We start from the raw sequence: 19,785 nt of genomic DNA, 5'->3' as shown, positions 1-19,785 counted from the left end.
GCCAGCAGGATTACTACAGCTGATCGAACCTCCTTGCCCATCATTTCAGCAGATTGGGATGGATTTGTTGGGACCGTTTCCTACATCAATATGCGGAAATAAGTGGATGGTCGTGGCGACGGACTATCTCACCCGCTTCGCTGAAACTAAAGCTCTACCGAGAGGTAGTCCAGCCGAAGTAGCGAAATTTTTCGTCGAGAACAACTTGCTGCGACATGGTGCCCCAGAAGTCCTCATCACCGACAGAGGAACGGCCTTTACAGCAGAGCTAACCCAAGCCATTCTGCAATACAGCCAGACAAGCCGCAGGAGGACAACTGCCTTCCACCCACAGACGAATGAATTGCTAGCCTCACCGACAGGCTAGCAATACACGTCGACGTCGAGCACAAGACGTGGGACGTGGTCCTGCCATAGGTAACCTTTCCTTACAACACGGTGGTGCAAGAAACAACACAGATCAGGCCGTTCAAGCTAGTTTACGGCAGGAATCCGACGACTACTCTCGGTGCCATGCTCTCGCACGTCTGCGACGAAGAGAATCTTGACGTCGCCGCCTATCTCCAGCGCCCCGGAGAAGCCCGACAGCTCGCCCATCTGCGAATCAAGAACCAACAGAGCACCGACAGCCGACACTACAACCTTCGACGACGCTACGTTGAGTACCAGCCCGGCTACTGTGTTTGGATTTGGACCCCTATACGCCGACAAGGACTTAGCGAGAAGCTTTTACGCCGCTCTTTTGGACCATACGAGTGCATCCGACGCATTGGCGCACTCGACTATGAGGTCGTTCCAGACGGCGTTTCGCTATCACAGCAGCGCCACTCGAGACCTGAAGTAGTTTATGTTGTGGGACTTAAGCCGTTCCACCAGCGCTAATGAACTTTGGGGTCTTCGCATAGCTTAACATTGGACATTTTTTGGACTGTGTCACCTTGGACTTTCTTTCTTTGTTGTTTTGTTTGTTTAATAAGTGTCCTTTTGTGTTTCACTCTCCTGTAATGTTTGCAGCATCGGGACGATGCCTATTGAGAGGGGCAAATGACCCGTGAACTCATTTATCGTTTACGGGTGAGCGCTTTTACCGTCTAAGAAATGTCATCGCTTAGCGCACGACGCCTCCACATGTATCGGAGTTTCTAGAATGTTATCGATGCTTCTATCCGCTGTCTGTTGTCTCCGAACCTTGTGTAATCTGATTGCATGTATGCGCGATGCGAATGGTGTAGAACTTTGTGAAAGGCCCGCGGGTCCCAGCGATTACTCTGGGACATTCGACGACTGATATTTTATATATAAAAGCCGACGCGCTTGACCCGCTTATCAGATTTCGACAATCGCCGACTGTTTTCGCCGCTATCGTTGTGCTTTAAGTGTAGCCTGTTTTTGTGGGAACAGGTTGGCCCATTAAAAGTTAGCTTTGTCTTTAACAGTATTGCTACTGTGTTCTTTAACGTCACTACCACACGACAGTATTGTGTAACTTGAATACGCTGGAACTTGGTCTTTTATAATAGCAGTTTGATATATCGCAAATGAGGCCGACATTATCTACCAACTCTTAACACAATCGCATCTTTCGTTCACTGTCTGGCTCACTGTCTCCCTTATTAAAGAACCAGTTGGCTGGCTGCATGACCCAATGTCTGGCTGGCTCCCTGGCTATGCTATATGTAGCGTGGTCACGTGGTCTGGTTGGCCCCTTCTGGCAGTAAAAAATGAATCGTTCCGCTCGAGCGCAAGGAGGAGGAGGAGACAAAGGAGGGAAAAGACAGGGAGGTTAGCCAGTGTAAGTACCGGCTGGCTACCCTGTGCTGGGGATAGGGGTAAAGGGAATAAAAGGAGAAAGAAGAAGAAGAGGGAAAAAAAGAAAAAAAAGGGAAATTCACAGAGTAACGCGAAACTACGCTCTACAACGTTCAAAGGCGGTCACACAATTCGCACGTCCTTAAAAACTTCAACAAAGCCCTTAAGGCCTTCAGTGCCGAAGCCCGTCTGGACCAATGTCCTAGAGCTTTTTCCTCTGTAAAGGGGCGATTGTCCAGTTTTGCGAGAGCGGTCACAAGCACTGTTCTTCGCACTGCGTAACGGGGACAGTCACAAAGGAGGTGTTCAATCGTCTCCTCGCAGCCGCAGGTGTCACAAGTAGGGCTGTCGGCCATTCCGATACGGAATGAATATGAGTTCGTGAACGCCACGCCGAGCCACAGGCGGCACAGAAGTGTTGCTTCCGCTCGTGGCAACCCTGGTGGTAGGCGGAGTTGCAGACGTGGATCCAATTTGTGGAGACGTGCGTTCGTGAAGTCACTGGTGTTCCACAGATTTTGTGTAAGCTCGCGGGCGAGGGAGCGAAGACTTGTGGCTGCATCTGTTCTTGACAGTGGTATGGGTATAATCTGGGCGCCATCATGAGCCGACCGGGCAGCGTCGTCCGCACTGTCATTTCCTGAAATTCCACAGTGACCCGGTATCCACTGGTAGATGATGTTGTGTCCCTTGTTGATTGCGTGATGGTGGAGTAGTCGGATGTCTGCGACTAGTTGCTCATTAGGTCCATGGTTGAAAGGGGACATCAGACACTGAAGAGCTGCCTTTGAGTCACATAAGATGGACCATGAATGTGATGATTTCTGAACGATAAACTCCAGAGCAGCACGGATAGCTGCGAGTTCTGCAGCCGTCGATGATGTAATGTGAGATGTCTTTAACTTGAGGGTGACGCACTCTGTGGGAATCACCACTGCTCCAGCTGAACTATTAGAGGATACAGAACCGTCAGTGTAAACGTGGATGCGTCCTCTGTGTTGTTCATGTAGCACTGAAAGCACGGTTTGTTTGAGGGCAAAAGTTGACATCTCTGTTTTCCTTTTGATACCGGGAATAACAAGGACAGCCTGGAGTGGATGGAGGCACCACAGCGGTTGAGATGGTCGTGCTGCAGGCGTGAAGTTTGACGGTAAAGTTCCATTGTTGGCGGCAATAATCTTGCTAAACGCTGAACGAGGTCGAGCGGCAGGAAGGGAGGCGAGATGATGCGATGGAAGTCGGGCGAAGTGCCTGATATGCATCCTCAAAGTGTCGACTTGAAGATACGTGTTGATAGGGTGGTCATGCGCGATGGCTATTGTTGCTGCCGTGGACGCACATCTAGGAAGACCAAGGCAAATTCGCAGAGGTTGAGCTTGTACAGATTGGAGGGCACGGAGGTTGGTCTTGCCGGTCCCACCCAGTACAGGTAAGCTATAGCGCAGGAGACCGAGGAACAGTGCGTTATAGAGTTGGAGCATCGCACTCACAGACGCACCCCATGACTTTCCCGCAAGAAATCTGAGCACGTGGGTTATCATGACTAATTTCCTTTTTAGGTAGGAGATATGAGGACTCCAGGAAAGGTCTCGGTCTATTATCACTCCTAGAAAGCGGTGCGTCTTCTCGTAGGCAATTGGCTGTCCATTAATTCTGATAACGTATGGTTTCATTGCTTTACGCGTGAAAGCGACTATAGAGCACTTCTCGCAGGACAGCTCCAGACCTCGTGCTCGAAGATAACCTGATGTTAGTGTGGCCGCTTTTTGAAGTCTGGCGCGCACCTGAGGACGCGTCGCTCCTGATGACCAAATGCATATATCGTCTGCATAGATCGACACATGGACGGATTCCGGAAGGGTATGAACCATGTCGATGAGCACCAGGTTAAATAGAGTGGGGCTCAAGACTCCGCCTTGTGGTACGCCTCGGTAGGTTTTGCGTTGTGATGACGCACCGTCCTCTGTTTGCACAAAGAATGACCTGTCCTTCAAGAAGCTGGATATCCACCGAAAAACAAGGCCGCCTAGGCCGACATCACCCAAGGCGTCCAGGATGGCTTGATGGGTTACGTTGTCATATGCGCCTTTAACATCCAGGAACATCGCCGCTGACAGCTTCCTGAGGCTTTTTTCGTGCTGAACAGACGAGACAAGATCTATGACGTTGTCTATAGAAGAGCGTCCGCGTCGAAAGCCTGCCATAGCGTCAGGATATAACTTGTAATGTTCTAGATACCACTCTAGACGCGTCAGCACCATCCTCTCCATCACCTTTCCTAGACAACTGGCCAGAGCAATGGGACGATAAGACGCCACGTCTAGGGGTGATTTACCTGGCTTGAGCAAAGGCACAAGGCGGCTGGACTTCCATGTAGCTGGAACTTCTCCTTCACGCCATGAATTATTGTACACGTCTAGAAGTGCATGCCGGGCTGTGTGACCGAGGTTTCCAAGAGCTGCGTATGTCACCCCGTCAGGCCCAGGCGATGAGGAACGTCTGCACGCTGCCAACGCCGCCTGCAACTCCTCGATGGAAAACAGATTGTCCATACGAGAATCCCGCGAGATTGGAACATCACGGGGATCATGTGTAGCGAACGATGGCGGTAGACCAGCGACCTTGACACAGAAGTCGTCCGCTACGTCGAGCTCTCTGCGACCTTGGTAGAGAGCCAGGCATTTGAAGGGGTGGCGTTGTTGCGGTGATGTTCGAAGACCACGCACTGTTCTCCATATATGTGACAGGGGTTTATGCGGATCAAGGGTATCACAGGAGGTTTTCCATCTTAGAGACTGCAGGGCGTTGATCCGACGCTGGATCTTCTTCTGTATGCGTCTCGCCTCCCTTAGGTCGTAGATGGACTTGGTGCGCCTGTACCTTCTTTCCGCGCGATGGCGGATTGCTCGAAGCCGCTCCAATTCTGCTTCGAATTCAGAGAATTTAGGAATAGGCCTAAAAGATCTTGTGGCTTCTTGAGCAGCGGCGTTAATTAGCTTCTCGATGTTGCCAGGCAGACAGTCCCGGATCTCTTGGCAATTCTTCTCCATGAGCAACGTGTATTTAGGCCAGTCGATGTGATGAAGAACTGTAGTAGAGTGTGACTTGCGTATGCCGTCGATTTTAACATACGTTGGAACGTGGTCACTACCACGCGTTTCGTTGTCCGTGAACCATTTCACACTGGCACTGAGGCATCTTGAAACAAAAGTCAAGTCCAGGCAGCTGCTGTATGTCAATCCCCGCAGAAAGGTGGGACTGCCATCATTTAGGCAGCAGAGCTCATGGTCCGACGCGAAGGATAGTACACGTCTTCCTCGACAGTCCATCTTTAAGCTTCCCCATAGCGGATGATGCGCATTGAAGTCGCCGGTAATAACCCATGGTCCAGATGTCGCTGTTAAAATTCCACCTAGTCTTGCGCTGTCAAATCGACTCGAAGGTGAGATGTAGGCACCTATGAGCGTGAGTGCGACGTTCTTGCATTTTATAGTCAAACACACATACTGATTGTTGTCATCAGGTGCCACTGGGTGTAAAACATATGTGAAATCGCATCTGATATAAACGATGACTTTGCTGCGGTCGGTACAGGTGGCAGACATGAAAGCTTCATATCCTGATAGGCGGATGGCGCTCTCAACGTTTGGTTCACAAATGACAATTATTGGAAATTTGTTCTTAAAAACAAACGGCCGAAGGTCCGAAATGCGCGATTTAATGCCTCTGACATTCCATTGGAAGATAGATGCTTCCTTTACCTCTTTAAGGAACGAATGTAGAGGAGCAGCCATGGTACTTCTCAAGACCGGAAAGTACCGGATACAGGGCATCCAGTATTTGAAGTGCGCCTCGAGCCGCCGGAGTGTGTATGGCAGTCAGTAGTGCTCGTAGCGTGTTCATAAGGGCCCTTATCATGGTGACAACTTGTTTGTCGTTGTCTTGGTTGCTGCCAGAAGGTGAAGCATGATTCGGCGAGCGTGCTACATCTTGTCGCTCCGCTGGTGGATCTAGCCGTGGCAATGGCGGCCACTCCTCGCTTGAGGCAATGAGATTGGAGACTTTCTGCTGAGTAACGTCGTTGCTGCTATTGCTAGTTGTATGCGGAAGTGTCTGGACTGTCAGTGGACGCGGTGCATCCTTAGCAATAGCAGTGGGTTTCCTAGAACTCCGGCGACGTGAACGTCGACGTCGCACCTTAGCGGCAGCCTCCCTGTGCGAGGAACCATCCCTGACCATTTGCCTCAAGACTTTCGCCTCATTTTTCACATGTGGGCAATTCTTCGAAGTTGCATCGTGAGAGCCCTGACAATTGGCGCACTTTTGGTTTTCTGCACGACAGGCGTCGGAGCTGTGCGACCCAGAGCACCGGGAGCACACGGCAGCGTTTGTGCAAACCGCACTAACGTGCCCTATCCTTTGACATTCCCTGCACTGAAGCGGCTTTGGCACAAAAGGCCGTACAATGTGTCGGAAGTGACCGACCTTGACGTGGGACGGTAGGCTGTCTCCTTTGAAAGTTAACTTGACACACTGCGAGTTTCCCAGGCGACGGGCTTGCAATATGGCAATTCCCTCTGTCGCCGGCTTGATGAGTATATGCAGGTCAGCATCGCTTATGGAATTATCTACGTCATACACAACGCCGGCCGTAGAGTCATGATGGTCTTGTTTATAGCAGCGTACGTTGATGCTATCCAGCACCTTAACGTTGCTTAGAATGTCTAGCGCGCTGCGGTTTGTGACATCTATAGCGAGGATGTTCTTACGGGCGTTGATCCTTATATCTTTGATCTGACCCGGAACGTGTGCCTCGAGCGATACAGATGTGGCTTGGCGGTTGATCCGGTTTAGATTGTCGCTAGCAGCCACAGGCACATATAAAATGGTGAGGTCTGATGGCTTTCGCGTCGGGATCACAGTTGCCTTACTTGTGGAAGGAGACGTCCTGACGAGTCTTCTCTTTGCTTTGTGCTTCGCTACGGGCACGAAGTCGCTGTCATCCGAGGTTTCATCACTGGTCCCTGAGTAGATCACAGTGTCCTCGCTGTAGGTGTCACTCGGGCGACTAGACCGCTTTCTCGGTGCGGTCGCTGTTGACGTAGAAGGACCAGGAACCTCTCCAGGCGACTCCTCGTCCATCGCCGTAGTTAAGGGAGTGGCGTCTCCCACTAAGTAGCTTCAAATTCACAGAGACGAAAAGGCAGCGTTCCACACAGGACCTCGAGCGCAAGAGAGACGTCTATTGCTAGTGCAACAAACATGTAGTATTGATGCAAGCTTCACAAGAGTCTGGAAAGTGTAAACAGCATTTCAGTGAACGCTGCCAGTGAAAATCAGCCACTTTCACCAGGTTAACGAACGTAGATGTGTCACTGGTAAGGGATGGCGAAATTATTCGGTATGTATTTACTTTACGTTCTCTTTAGTCTATACAGTTTTGTGAGTGTAACTTGCAAATCTGTATGGTTGTTTTTTGCGTCTATGTTTTACAAATCAAAATATATATTCTGTGGCATTGCTTCAATAGGAGTATCCAGTATATCAGTATTTTATTTCTATGAGCTTTCCCGCAATTCCTAGAATATATTTTTTCAAGCTTTGTTCGCCATCAAGATCGGTATCCCACACAGCTGTTGGGCGCCAGTCGCCTGGCATGGTTCCAGCAGGGGCGGCGGTTCCATTCCATCCTGGAAAAGTAGTCAACGTAATTAATTTCCGTCTATTCCTTCCAAGCAAGCAATACCGTCCCACGCACAGGGCATGAGCGTATGGCACCAACATAACGTAACACATCAGCTGTTAACATTACGCGCTGTCACTATATTAGGCAGTAACACAAGCTTGCGATTACATTAAATTATTGTCCAGTCCACTGATTCCCAGAGTTCTTATAATATGCATCAATTTTATATGCAATTGTCGGCTCTTATACATACATCACAAGACCTTTTTACACCGTTTTCAGAATTCTTTTTTTTTGGGGGGGGGGGGGGCGACGATGAGCTTTTGTACCGCAGAAACGTCCCTCGGGCATCTATGATGTGCTCGTTTTTATTCTCAAGTACCCAATGAAAACTGTCATCACTGCAACTTCATGATGTCCTGGTGGCAGGCCACCATGGGGTGTCGCGCAAATATTATTACGCTGAATAATTTGGTTTGGCATGGCACACACTATTTTGTGCGTCATACTTCGCCACATTTATTTTTCGAACTATGCAAGAGGACGAAAAGACCGGCCAACTCACTTCATTCCTTTGCTCTGTTTATTTACGCAAAGTGTGTGTCTATCGCTGTGGTTACGAAACACGCCCAGCGGTATGCTACCACTCAAGCCTTTCTGGCGGCTGAGCAACCGAAGTCTTTCTTAAGGCTTTCTTCAACACGGTGTCGACGTTCAATATGGCTATCCTCCAGTACCTTTCGCGGACTTCGCTCACCGCGTTTTCTCCAGTGTCATCTCTTACACTACTCGCTCCTCGTAGACACAACACAAACACGCAACGACCTTAATGAAGTATCAATTACACGCTAGTTGACACGCTGTCGATGTATATTTCCGCTGAGCACCGGGATTGGACCGTGGTCCTGTCTATGGTCACGCAGACAGGAGTCATCATTTCTGTCCTGTCCTATCCTTTTATCTGTCATCCACTGTTGTTGAATTCAAAGGTTCCTCGTTCCTTCAGAAAAAAGGAATAGGTATTGGCTCTAGTGTTGCCCCAGTGCTTTCCCAGATATTTTCAGCAAACTTTGACAGGAAACTTCAAGGCTTCCTTCTAAACAAGCGTGTATGCAAAGTTGTTAGGTATGTGGATGATTGTTTAGTACTTTTAGAGCTTTTACCAAATGACACTCTGCCCGCAGCAGTAGACGATGTATTGACTGCTTTTAAAGCTTCTTCACGCACTCTTAATTTCACTCATGAACTTCCTAGGAATCATTCCATCAGGTTCCTAGAACTGCAACTAACATTCTTTGATGACGGGCATTTGTGCTGGATGTTTTCACCTGGGGGCAAGAAAGCTCTTTTACCATTTGGATCTGCACATTCAAAGATTGTAAAAAGAGGGATAGCAATCAATTGTTTCCGCAATGCACTTGAAAGAAGCTGTCACCACGCCATTAAAAGTAGCTTTGACGCACAATCCCAACGTTTAGAAGCCGCAGGAGTCCCTCCGCCTCTTTTGAAAGCGGTGGCTGAATCGCTGCTTCAGAGGCTAACGAAGGAACGTACAAAGCTGTTAGATGGTGGAGCTACTGCAAGTAGGAAATTTGAAGTTGTGCCGTATGTGCATAAAGTGAGCCACAATATCAAGAAGGTTGCCGCCAAGCAGGGAGTAAGTGTTGTGTTTTCTGCCCCTTGTAAGCTTTCGGGTCTGTGCTCGCGCATTTCTCGAGGCAGGGCAAGGAACCATGTTTGCACAACGCAGCATGAAAACCGTTTTACGCCATATGCTGCAGGGGTTGTCTATAAGTTCCCTCTGACGTGCGAAAGATTTTACATAGGCCAAACCGATCGATGTATTAATGACCGCCTGCGTGAGCACCACTCCTCCCTGGGGTCAGATAACGGTGCAAACTTTCCTCGCCATTGCAATGAGTGTGGTTGTTATCCTTTGTTTAGCAATGTGACGATTCTTGGTAGGGGCAAGGGCAAAGAAGAGCGAGAAATTTTGGAAGCGTACTACATCAGTTTATTAGGTGATGACTGTGTTAGTACAACCTCGGTGCGCTTACATGAAAAAGAATTTGAATTTCTAAGCCGGTTCCGATAGAAACGTTTCTTGTCGTTTCATGTTATGTGATTAGCGATGATGCAGTTGCGCATGCTCTGCTGGCTTTGCTGTGACTACACCGATTCTAGTAAATCTCAGTTGATAGTCCAGTCGTTGTGGTGTGAACCTCTCCTCTTGTCCTTTGTGTTTTTGACTGGTTTTTTCGTTCAAGTATGTACCAACTGGCCCAGATTTCAACCCTTTTGGATATGTTTGGCACGATGCCCAAGACGGCAGCCTATCTTCTAACGCGTTCTTATGTTTGCGCTCGCGTTTCTGTCTTGAAGGGACGCGCACTGTAACATACTGCAAGGGTGCTTGCGTTGAGTGTTTGCAAGGCGAGAAACGCTGTTCTGAAATGTCTCTTTAACTTGTGCAGTAAACACAAGTTTATAGTATTCCAGCAATAGTAAGAGTCAAGAGTATGGCAACTGTAACCACAAGCTTCACGGTATGGTCATAACTTGTCGCGACAGCGTAGTGGTAATGCAGACCCTGCCAGTAAGGAATACGTGGCGAGGCATAGCTGATGAATAATTAATTGGGAAGATTGGTTTTCAGTAAACGTTTGTTACTAAGAACGGCGGGTGCTTATACTAGCGCAAAGGACGGATGCTGTGCGGTGACTCCAATCATTCACTCGCCACATCACACATCTACACTGGAATTGAACTGGTTTCACCAACTCTTGCTTGTATTCTCTCGACCCTAAACTGCGACGTCGCCTGCCACCCGGGCTCCAGCTTTCCTTTATCCGCGGTTGCTTTCCCAATCTGCTGAGACATGCTTCCACTGATGCTTGCTCCTCTTTTTTCTCAATATATGAAGGCATTTATTCATGCATTCCTAATTTGTCGCAGAAAATAGCGTGTCGTTATTTCCATAACCACCCTGTCTCTCACCTGGACTCTCCCATCGCAAAAGAAAGTTTCTGTGTTGCAAATGGCTGGGCGTCACATATAGAATATTCTAGGAACGGCTAGCAGCAGGGCGTGCAATTTTTGGTGGGTGACGAGACAGTATATCGAACACCTTCTCGGCCACATCCACACTCAGCGCTCTGCTCCGTGAGCTACTGTTAGCCGCTAGGACGAATTACGAAATGAAAGAAACCTAGCTGGGCTGGTCGCGGGCAGCTCTTTTCGGATGCGTGATGCGACGATTTAAAATATATACTTCCTATCTAAGCCTAAATGACAGAATTACAGGCGAGGGGAGTTACAGTAGCTCGTTGCTTTGGACTAACGACGGTCTTCATGCAGCGCTTTCGTCTTAAGCGTGTTTGGGAACAGAGGTGAAAGGCAGAAGGGTAGCACGGCTTCCTGAAATGAAACTTCCGGAATAAATTTTCTAGAGGCACCTGTTTCCTCCGGAGTGTCAATAGGCTCAGTTTTAGGCCAATTACTATCTTTGATTTACATTAATGATTTACCTACTAGCATCGCTTCTTCTGTCTGTCTTTTGCTGATGATTGCGTTATCTACCGCACCATTTCTTATGATACTGACACAACAATCCTTCAAACTTACCGAAATAATATTTCTGCATGGTGCGAAATGTGGAAAATGAAACTTAACATTCTTAAACGTAAATCAATGAGAGTATCGCCAAATAGCATGCCTTGCCCGAATTACTTTCTTCACAGCACAACGCTTGAATCCGTAACTACATATATATACCTCGGTGTACATATTACTAATGACCTTTCATGGAAGTACCACATCGAGCACGTAACATCAAAGGCCATTTGCATGCTTGGTTACCTGAAAAGAAACTTCTCTCTCGTACCTTCATCACTCAAGCGACAGTTATATATCACTTATGTCCGATGTAATATGGAATATGCCACATCAATCTGGGACCTTGGCTTTGCAACTCTTACCAATAACTTAGAAGCAATGCAGAATCGCTCAGCACGTTTTATCCTGAGTAACTACCAGCGAACTTCCAGCGTAGCTAACATGAAATTGATATTTAATCTGACCCCGCTTGCAAATACACGGAAACTATATCGACTTGCGTTGTTTAATTTAGATCTATCATCATAATCATGCTCTTAGGACCCGACTGATTAAATCGCCTAATTTTGTTTCATCTCGACTTGATCACCACCGCAAAGTCCATGTCTCTCATCAAAACACTGTAACGTACTCTCACTCTTTCCTGCCCAAAACCAGCCTTGACTGGAACAATCTTCCCGCCTCATTAGTTAGCATTACCGACCATCCAGATCAAGGTGCTCCCCGTTTCTCTGTGTGTCCTTCATCTACGAATGCCAACAAAGTACCTGCGACCTTCCGAACCAGCCGGTCACCATCGCCCCTAAATCGTCGGTCTCGTTCGCCGCAGGCCCGCCGCTCTACTTCCGCTGTGTTTGTGCCACAGAAAAGCTAGTCAGTGCAGCTCCCGGAGGTGACGCTACATCAACGACCCGCCCTGCAAACCCTCAAATCGCATTGCCTGCCCTTGGAAGTATGTTAGACGTTGAGTTGGATGGAGTCCCAATCAAGTCCTTCGTCGACACCGGCGTGCAGATGTCTGTAATTAGTGCCGCCCTTCGCAAAAGACCCAGAAAGGTCCTCACGCCTGCCTTACCGTGCGCAGTATACGTAGCCGATGGCAGCAGGCCACCGGTTGTCGGCATGCGTAAAGCATGAGTAACATGTGCCGGCCATCAAAGCACAGCCTTATTTATTGTGTTAGAGTGATGTCCGCATGACCTGATTTTGGGGCTCGACTTTCTTTCGACCCATTCTGCCCTAATAGACGGTGCTACAGATGTCCTGCATTTGTACCTTCCTTCTGGCAGCTACCTTGTTTCTAATGCACATCATCCGCCCCTGTCTCCTGCCGAATTCGCCCGATTGCCACCTCTAGCCGCTGCTACAGTACCTCGTAACGCTCTACCAAATGTTCCTGATGGCGACTACATCGTCTCACCGCTTGTAGACATTAATATACAGTATGACGGCGCCCTCCGAAGTACCGTTGTCACCTTTGTAAATAATTCCACTTGGCTTCCTGTTCTCAACTTCGAGTATGTTGCACATGTTCTTCCCGGTAACATAACAGTGGCCCGTCCAACACTTGTGAACGAGTACGAGATATATCCGCTCGCGCCCAATATTTCTGCCTCTGTCAGCCGTATCGTTCCGTGTTTCTGCTCAGTTTCGTCACCCTACCGCGACATCGATAAAATGATCGCTACCGACCCCTCTCCAGCTCAAACTGAAGACCTTAGGCGCTTTCTGTTCAGCTACCTAAGTATTTTTTATTTCGATGACCACCCTCTCGGTCAGACAGCCGCACTCATCGGATTCACACCGGCGACGCAAGTCCCGTTTATCGCCGTCCCTACTGCGTGACTGACCACTGCAGAGCGCAGCATCACTCAAACCGAAATCGCGAAGATGCTGAAGAAGATCCTAGAGCCTTCCGCTAGCCCGTGGGCCTCACCAGTGGTCCTGGTCAAGAAAATAGCCAACACCTGGAGACTTTGTGTTGATTATCGCCATCTGAACAGGATCACCAAGAAGGACGTGTATACATTGCCTCGTATCAGTGATGCACTTTACTGCCCACATGGGGCGAAATATCTTTCATCAATTGACCTCCGCTCGGGCTGCTGGCAGATCGCTGATGATGAGAAGGATCGCTAGAATATCGCCTTTTTAACCTCTGATTAACTTTTTTAATTCAGTGTCATGGCCCTTCGGGCTTCGCAATGCCCCAGCGACATTCGAAAGAACGATGTACACCTTTCTCCGAGGCTTGAATTGGACCATCTGTCTGTGTTATGTCGACGACGAAATCGTTTTTGCTCCAACCTTTGAAACTGACATTGCTTGTCTCGCAACTGTGATTGCTGTATATCGCGCTGCGAACCTTCAGCTGAACTCGTAGAAGTGTCACATCGATCGTCGCGAAATACCCGTTCTTGGGCACTTTGTATACGACAATGGAATTCAACCTGACCCGGCCAAAGCTCGAACCGCGCAATACTTTTCTGTGCCATGCTCACTTAAGGATGTTCGCAGCTTCATAGGCTTATGCTCGTACCTTTGTCACTTTGTTCAAAATTTTGCTGACATTGCGCGTCCTCTCATCAAGCTTTCAAAGAACGACGTCGCTTTCGCGTGGGGACAGCGGCTGGCCGAAGCCTTCCCAGCACTCATCAGTCTCTTCACGAGCTCCCGAATTTTAGCCCATTTTGAGCCTTCCGCACCCACTGAAATCCGTACAGATGCCAGTGGTGACGGCACTGGCACTGTTGTTACCCAGCTGCAGCGTGGTCAAGAGTGCGTTATCGCTTACGCAAGCCTTCTTCTGTCCACGACTGAGCGCAACTATTCTACCACGGGGTGACAGTGCTTTGCGCTTGTTTGGGCGATACCGAAGTGTCCCATATTTCCTCAAAAGATAACGTTACTGAGTGAGTTAATTTCTACAGAAAACAGTGAAAACTGATATATAACGTTTGCGAGTGCTTCTATTCCTTTTAGCAGCTTCTCTGTAACCGCAACTACCTCTGGTTAACCTCCCTGCCTTCCTATGCACGATTTGTCCCTGTAAAATGAAGCTCTTAATTCAGCGCTTCGTGCGTACTTTCAGAAGCGAATAGTGTCCTTTGACTGTTACGGCCATTTTCGTGGTAGTTCGATATAAGATCATGACGCGTTCCCGCACACCATGCTAGGATTCCGCCGCAACCTCTCCGCACAGGACGTATTGCTTCAGCTTAAACACCAGATCGTAGACGACACTACCAGCTCCACTAAGGCAATTCTAGGCTTAGATATTAAAAAGGCCTTTGACACCGTTAAGCACGAATCGATCTTAAAAACAATTAGAACATTAGGACTAGGCCAAAGAATGTATAATTACGTTAGAGATTTCCTCGCGGGCAGGCGCGCATGCGTCGTCGTCGGCGACGAGGAATCGCCGGAATTTGAGACGGGTCCGTGCGGCACGCCGCAAGGATCCGTCATATCACCATTGCTCTTTAATTTAGTTCTACTTGGTCTACCCGAGAAATTAACAGAAATAGAAGGATTATATCACAGTCTCTACGCGGATGACATCACCCTCTGGGTTCCCGGGGGAGGATGTGACGGTCACGTCGAGCGAACGCTACAGGCAGGAGTAGATGCGGTTCAGAATTACTTGCGTGGAACGGGCCTCGAGTGCTCGGCTACCAAGTCCGAACTCTTACTCTATAAACCCACAAGGAGAGGTCGTAAAACCTTGCTCGAAGAGGAACGGGATTATTCCAAAATACGCATCACATTGGCAGATGGTACTCCCGTACCACACGTAGAGAAAATTAGAATCCTAGGGTTACACCTGCAAGCAAACGGCCATAACGGAGAGACGGTGCGAATACTTCGTCGTTCGGTAGATGACACGATCCGACTCTTGCATCGCATCACGAATAGACGCAATGGTATGCGTGAAGAGTGCGCGATCCGTCTCGTGCAGGCGTACGCGATAAGCCGCATAACGTATGTTGCCCCCTACGTGAGGTGGATCGGGTCCGAAAAAAACAAACTCGAATGCATGATCCGAAAGGCTTTCAAGAGGGCGGTCGGCGTTCCACTCAACGCGAGCACCGACAAGTTTCTAGAGCTCGGAGTTCACAACTCCCTTAACGAGTTAATCGAGGCGCACGACATTGCACAATACGAACGATTATCGAGGTCGAAGGCAGGTCGATGCATCCTCGAGTCGCTCAGCATCGCGTACCACAACCAACATGGAGAGAAGACGGCGGTTCCCGCCTCTGTTCGCGACCGCCTGATCATCCCGCCGCTTCCCAAGAACATGCACCCTACGCACCACACCGGGAGACGCAACAAACGAGCAAGCGACCTACAGAAGAAGTTTGGTAACAGCAACGAGGCGGTATACGTAGACGCGGCTCCATATGGAGAAGGGAGAAGCGCTCACGCGATAGCGGTTGTAGACCGCTCGGGTAGGTGCCTCGCGAGCGCCACGGTGACCACGGGACACACGGAGGCGGCCGAAGAAGCCGCGATAGCCCTAGCACTCGTCTCGGTGCCGAACGCTGCGATCGTGATCAGCGACTCGCAGGCGGCAATCCGCGGCTTCGCGCGCGGTCGTGTCTCGCGGGAAGCGGCCCGCATACTCCAAATTTCTGACGACGGCGACTCGTCATCGCCCTCGCAACGCCAAAATTCTACGGTCTTCCTCCTCTGGACCCCGGCACATACCGATGTTCCGCTCGCGGGCAACGAGGCGGCCCACGCCACGGCTCGAGGTCTCACACGCCGAGCCGTCGCTGATTATGTGGCCGCCTCCGCCCCCGAGAGCGGGGCATCGGATCTGCCGGATCGGGACACTACAACAGAAACACAACAAGAAGCACACTGGGCGTGGGGCGATCGCCTAACCACGTTCAGAGACCTCACCCAACACTACAGACTCGAAAGACGCACATTCCCGCCACCGCACGACAAATTGAACAGGAACGAGGCCGTAACGTTACGCTTGCTCCAAACACACACCTACCCTAGCCCCGCTATCTTACACCACTGCTATCCGCGTTTATATTCAACAGACGCGTGTAAAACATGCGGACAGAGAGCAACGCTGCGACACATGCTCTGGGAGTGTGCCGGCAACAACTGCAATCAGACCAGCTCCGTTAGCGACGCGTCCATAATCGCGGCCGTTGCCAGGGTGGGAGAAGGCTCGAGCTCGCTTCTTCCCGACGCCGCCCCGGATGCGGGAGCCGCCGGGGACCTTCTCCGTAGGCGTCGCCGCCGCTGGGAGGCGGCTATCAGAAGTTCAGAGCTGGCAGACCAGCTCTGGGCCGTCCGGCAAGCCGAAGATGCCGCTCGAGTCCAAGGACTTCGAGCCGTCACCTGAGGCCACAACAGCAAGCACTGCCGGACTATTCTTTATTAAAGTTTCTTCTTCGATAGTACAACGACGGTGTGACTTTGGGGAAGGAAGCCGAGGAATCGCGCCAAGGAAATGGGCACGTGCTCTCGAGCAGCCAAGCTGCTAAGAGCTGCGGGGAGATAGAGAATGAACTTTAATGAAAAGGATGGCTCAGTATCCTAATCAGGGGTGCGGGTCATGGATAGGGATCATCAAACAATCAAACAAAAAAGGAGAAAGTCCAGAACACAAAACAAATAAAACAATACAAGTTTATAACCAGCCGGCAAAGCCAGCCTCGCGCACAAACTCGTATAAAGAGCTGGCAGTTCACCGGAAGTTGATCTGAGGGGCTGGCGGGGTCCATGCTTCTAGTGAGGTAATGCCGGGTCTCTTGTGTTTGTCTCTTACTATCGCGAGACCGGGACAGTCCCACTATAGGTGCCTGACATTGTGTGGTAACTTCGCCTTCAGTTCCCGTTTTGCTTGCACTTTGAGTCGCTCGCGCTCCTCCTCCCGGTCCACGCGGACAGCAATGAGAGGGACCGGGTCCAGGGGAAGTCAGCGAGAAAATACTAGCACGTCGCTGCACTGTGGGCCGCACCGTTGGCGATGCTGGCCGAGTGCACCGGAACCCAGTCCCGATGAAGGCATGCCCTTGAGAGCTTAACATCCTTTGCCCATGTGCCTAGTGTAGGCGTCCCCCTGAGCGCCCTTAGGGCGTCCAAGGAGTCGGTGAATATTGTGAACTCTTTGCTTCTGTAACCTTCCGCACTTTTTTCTGCCTTTCTCGCCAGTCTCACTATGGCAAATAATATGGCCTGCAGTTCAAGTGACTGAATGGTCGACTCTTGCTAATATTGGGGGATGCGGACAATCGTACTGTTCACCATTAACGACGGCCAGCGCCGCTAAGGAGGTGGTAGGATCCTAGGCCGCATCTGTGAAAATAGCATTTTCCTTCAAGTCAGCCCGTTCTGCGAGTTTTGCTGTATGACCAGTGTGGTAGTCTTTCGTTTGCCGGCAAATGACATGTAATGTGACTCGAGCTTGCTCGTCGACCTAAAGAGCGACATCAGGAAGCGCTTCGACCTTGTTCGACGAACGTTCTCCATCTAAGCAAGATCTGCTGCCGCGAGTGTGTGTGACGGCGATGGTGGTCATCTCCCTCTTTGCTTTCTATGGTAATGTCCCTGAGTGGAGGAAGTCTGGCTTGCCGCTGCAGGTCTTCCACGCGACCTTGCGGGGAAGAGCCGTGATCCCCCAACGACACTACCAGTTCATACTTTCGAGCTTGTTGTGTTGTTTGCTCTTTGACAGTGTCAAAGCATACCGCACAGTAGCAAGCCCTCGACGTAAGCACTGCCGACGTAAAAGTGCGAGCTGTATTGGTGCCAGCTCTTCCACGCTTCGGCGATGTGCGTTTCACGAGGGGCAAGAGTTTCTTCCACGTAGGCTGCCATTGTTTTAGCCAGGTAGCCGCCTCTCCATCCTCGTGAATTGGAATGCCGAGTATCTTCACGTGGCGTTCCGGAGCACGCTCGCGCGCATGGGCGTCACTCGCTCGTTCACTTGTTCTGCCTATGCCCTTACATTGACGGTCATCGTCGATGGCTACAGCATACAAGAATGAGAATGCATGCTGTGCTAACGGTACCGCCACCTAGCAGCCACAGGCACTCAGACAGACCTCAAACGGCAGCTTAAAAAGGGCTTTGTCTTTCATTTTCAGTGCAACAGATATTTTTCCCGCATATTGTGATAGTCATCCGAAGCTGTCATATATGCAAAGAAAAATTAGCAGGACTACCAATATCATCAAATCATGTATTGGATTGCCCAAAAGATTTCATCGAATTACATACCCTTTGCAGAAGCAACTTTTCTTGCAGGAGAAGCAAGCTTGAGAAATGGCACCAACCCAGACAAGCTACGATTGCGAAGACTTCTACCCGATGTACACATTGCCAGGAGCCATGCAGAGCAGACTTGCAACACCTCATTTGGAGCTGTGCAGCTTTTTCACAAGGGAGATCGAACATTCAGCATTTACTACACGGAGACATCAGAACACTAGGAATTGCAATACAAACTAACCCTGAAACACAGAAAGGCATTACGACATATGACAGAAAAATAGTGTCCTGTTTCTAGTAGTGTAGAAGGGGTCGATCAGCCTATGTGAGAGCGGCGGAACTGAACATGCACCTGAGCCTGCATAAAGCGGAAGATCCAAGACTGAGATGAAGAAGTGCTTCAGCCAACAGTCTGGAAACTCACATTCCCTTCCCTCCTAATCCCCATCAGCGGCCTAGAGCCACCCTCTTTCTTAAAATAAAGGCTTTATTCATTCATTCATTTCTTCTATTCATGCAGTCTCGAAAAACTCTTCATAAAGAACAAAGCAAAACTCTCTTAGAGATAGGGAATGAACAGCTTCCGCTATTTGATATTTTGCTTATATATTCATTTTTTTTGAAAATGGCAAATTTCCCGCTCATACAAAGAGATGAGATCAAAAAAAAGTATCAAGGGTCTTCTGCGTGCAAAAGTGAACTCTCTCGCCCGAAATTTGCCATTTGATCTAACGCAGGGCGGTGATCTAAATCGATCTGGTCGGTAGCTACGGATTCTGGCCCTAATAATGCCGCGAGAAGCTAAAGACAATATTCTTTTTTTGTTTCAGGACAGAAATAAGTATAAAGATGTCGACTGCGAAGAGTGGCCCAGTCTTCCACGAAGGGTTTAATGAATCTGAGACAGAGTTGATATGGTGGTATATTGAGAGAAGCACTGATGAAATACGCAGCTGCTTTGTGAGTCAGTCTCGCGCAAGCTCCTACAACTGCGGAAATGAAAGTAAGTCTTCGCGCAATACAATTATTTTTCAGGCGCTTTCCACATTACTCAACTTCAGATTTTAATTTATCGTTTGAACAGGACCTAATGAGGTGGCCTAAGGCCAATTTTACCTATGATTCGTTAAGATCTAGCAGTTTTCTCTCGGTGAAGAGAAACAAAAGCGATAGTGTTTCATAGGAGTCGTTTCTTTCACTCGACATATTACTGAATATCCGTTTCGTTGTGCAATATCTATCGAGAGAACATTAAGATTACATATAGCTTAGGGCCTCCGTGAGGCAGCTGTTTTTAGTCGCTTCGTACAACCTGGCCGGAATGGCTTGAATTTATATGTAGCATATTAGCACAAATAGGAGTGCTCCCGCTGCCCGAATAAACACCCTAGTTTTCAGAAACCTCTGGAAATGCGGAACAGTTCGCCGCGGGAGCA

At 49.3% G+C, this 19,785-nt stretch overlaps 1 protein-coding gene across 1 annotated transcript in view; it reads left to right on the top strand.

Annotated features, from left to right (window-relative positions):
• LOC139055901 (uncharacterized) overlaps positions 1-19,348 on the top strand; it is a 127,212-nt gene extending 107,864 nt beyond the window's left edge. The window contains exon 2 of the transcript XR_011511991.1: positions 19,180-19,348. The gene's annotated coding sequence lies outside the window, so the exon portion shown is untranslated. The remainder of the gene's footprint in view (positions 1-19,179) is intronic.
• Positions 19,349-19,785: the final 437 nt, after the last annotated feature.

The sequence above is a fragment of the Dermacentor albipictus genome, chromosome 2 (assembly GCF_038994185.2).
Source record: "Dermacentor albipictus isolate Rhodes 1998 colony chromosome 2, USDA_Dalb.pri_finalv2, whole genome shotgun sequence".
Taxonomy (NCBI): Eukaryota; Metazoa; Arthropoda; class Arachnida; order Ixodida; family Ixodidae; genus Dermacentor; species Dermacentor albipictus.
Note: the sequence above shows the minus strand (reverse complement) of the source record. Positions and strands in the feature narration are given on the sequence as shown.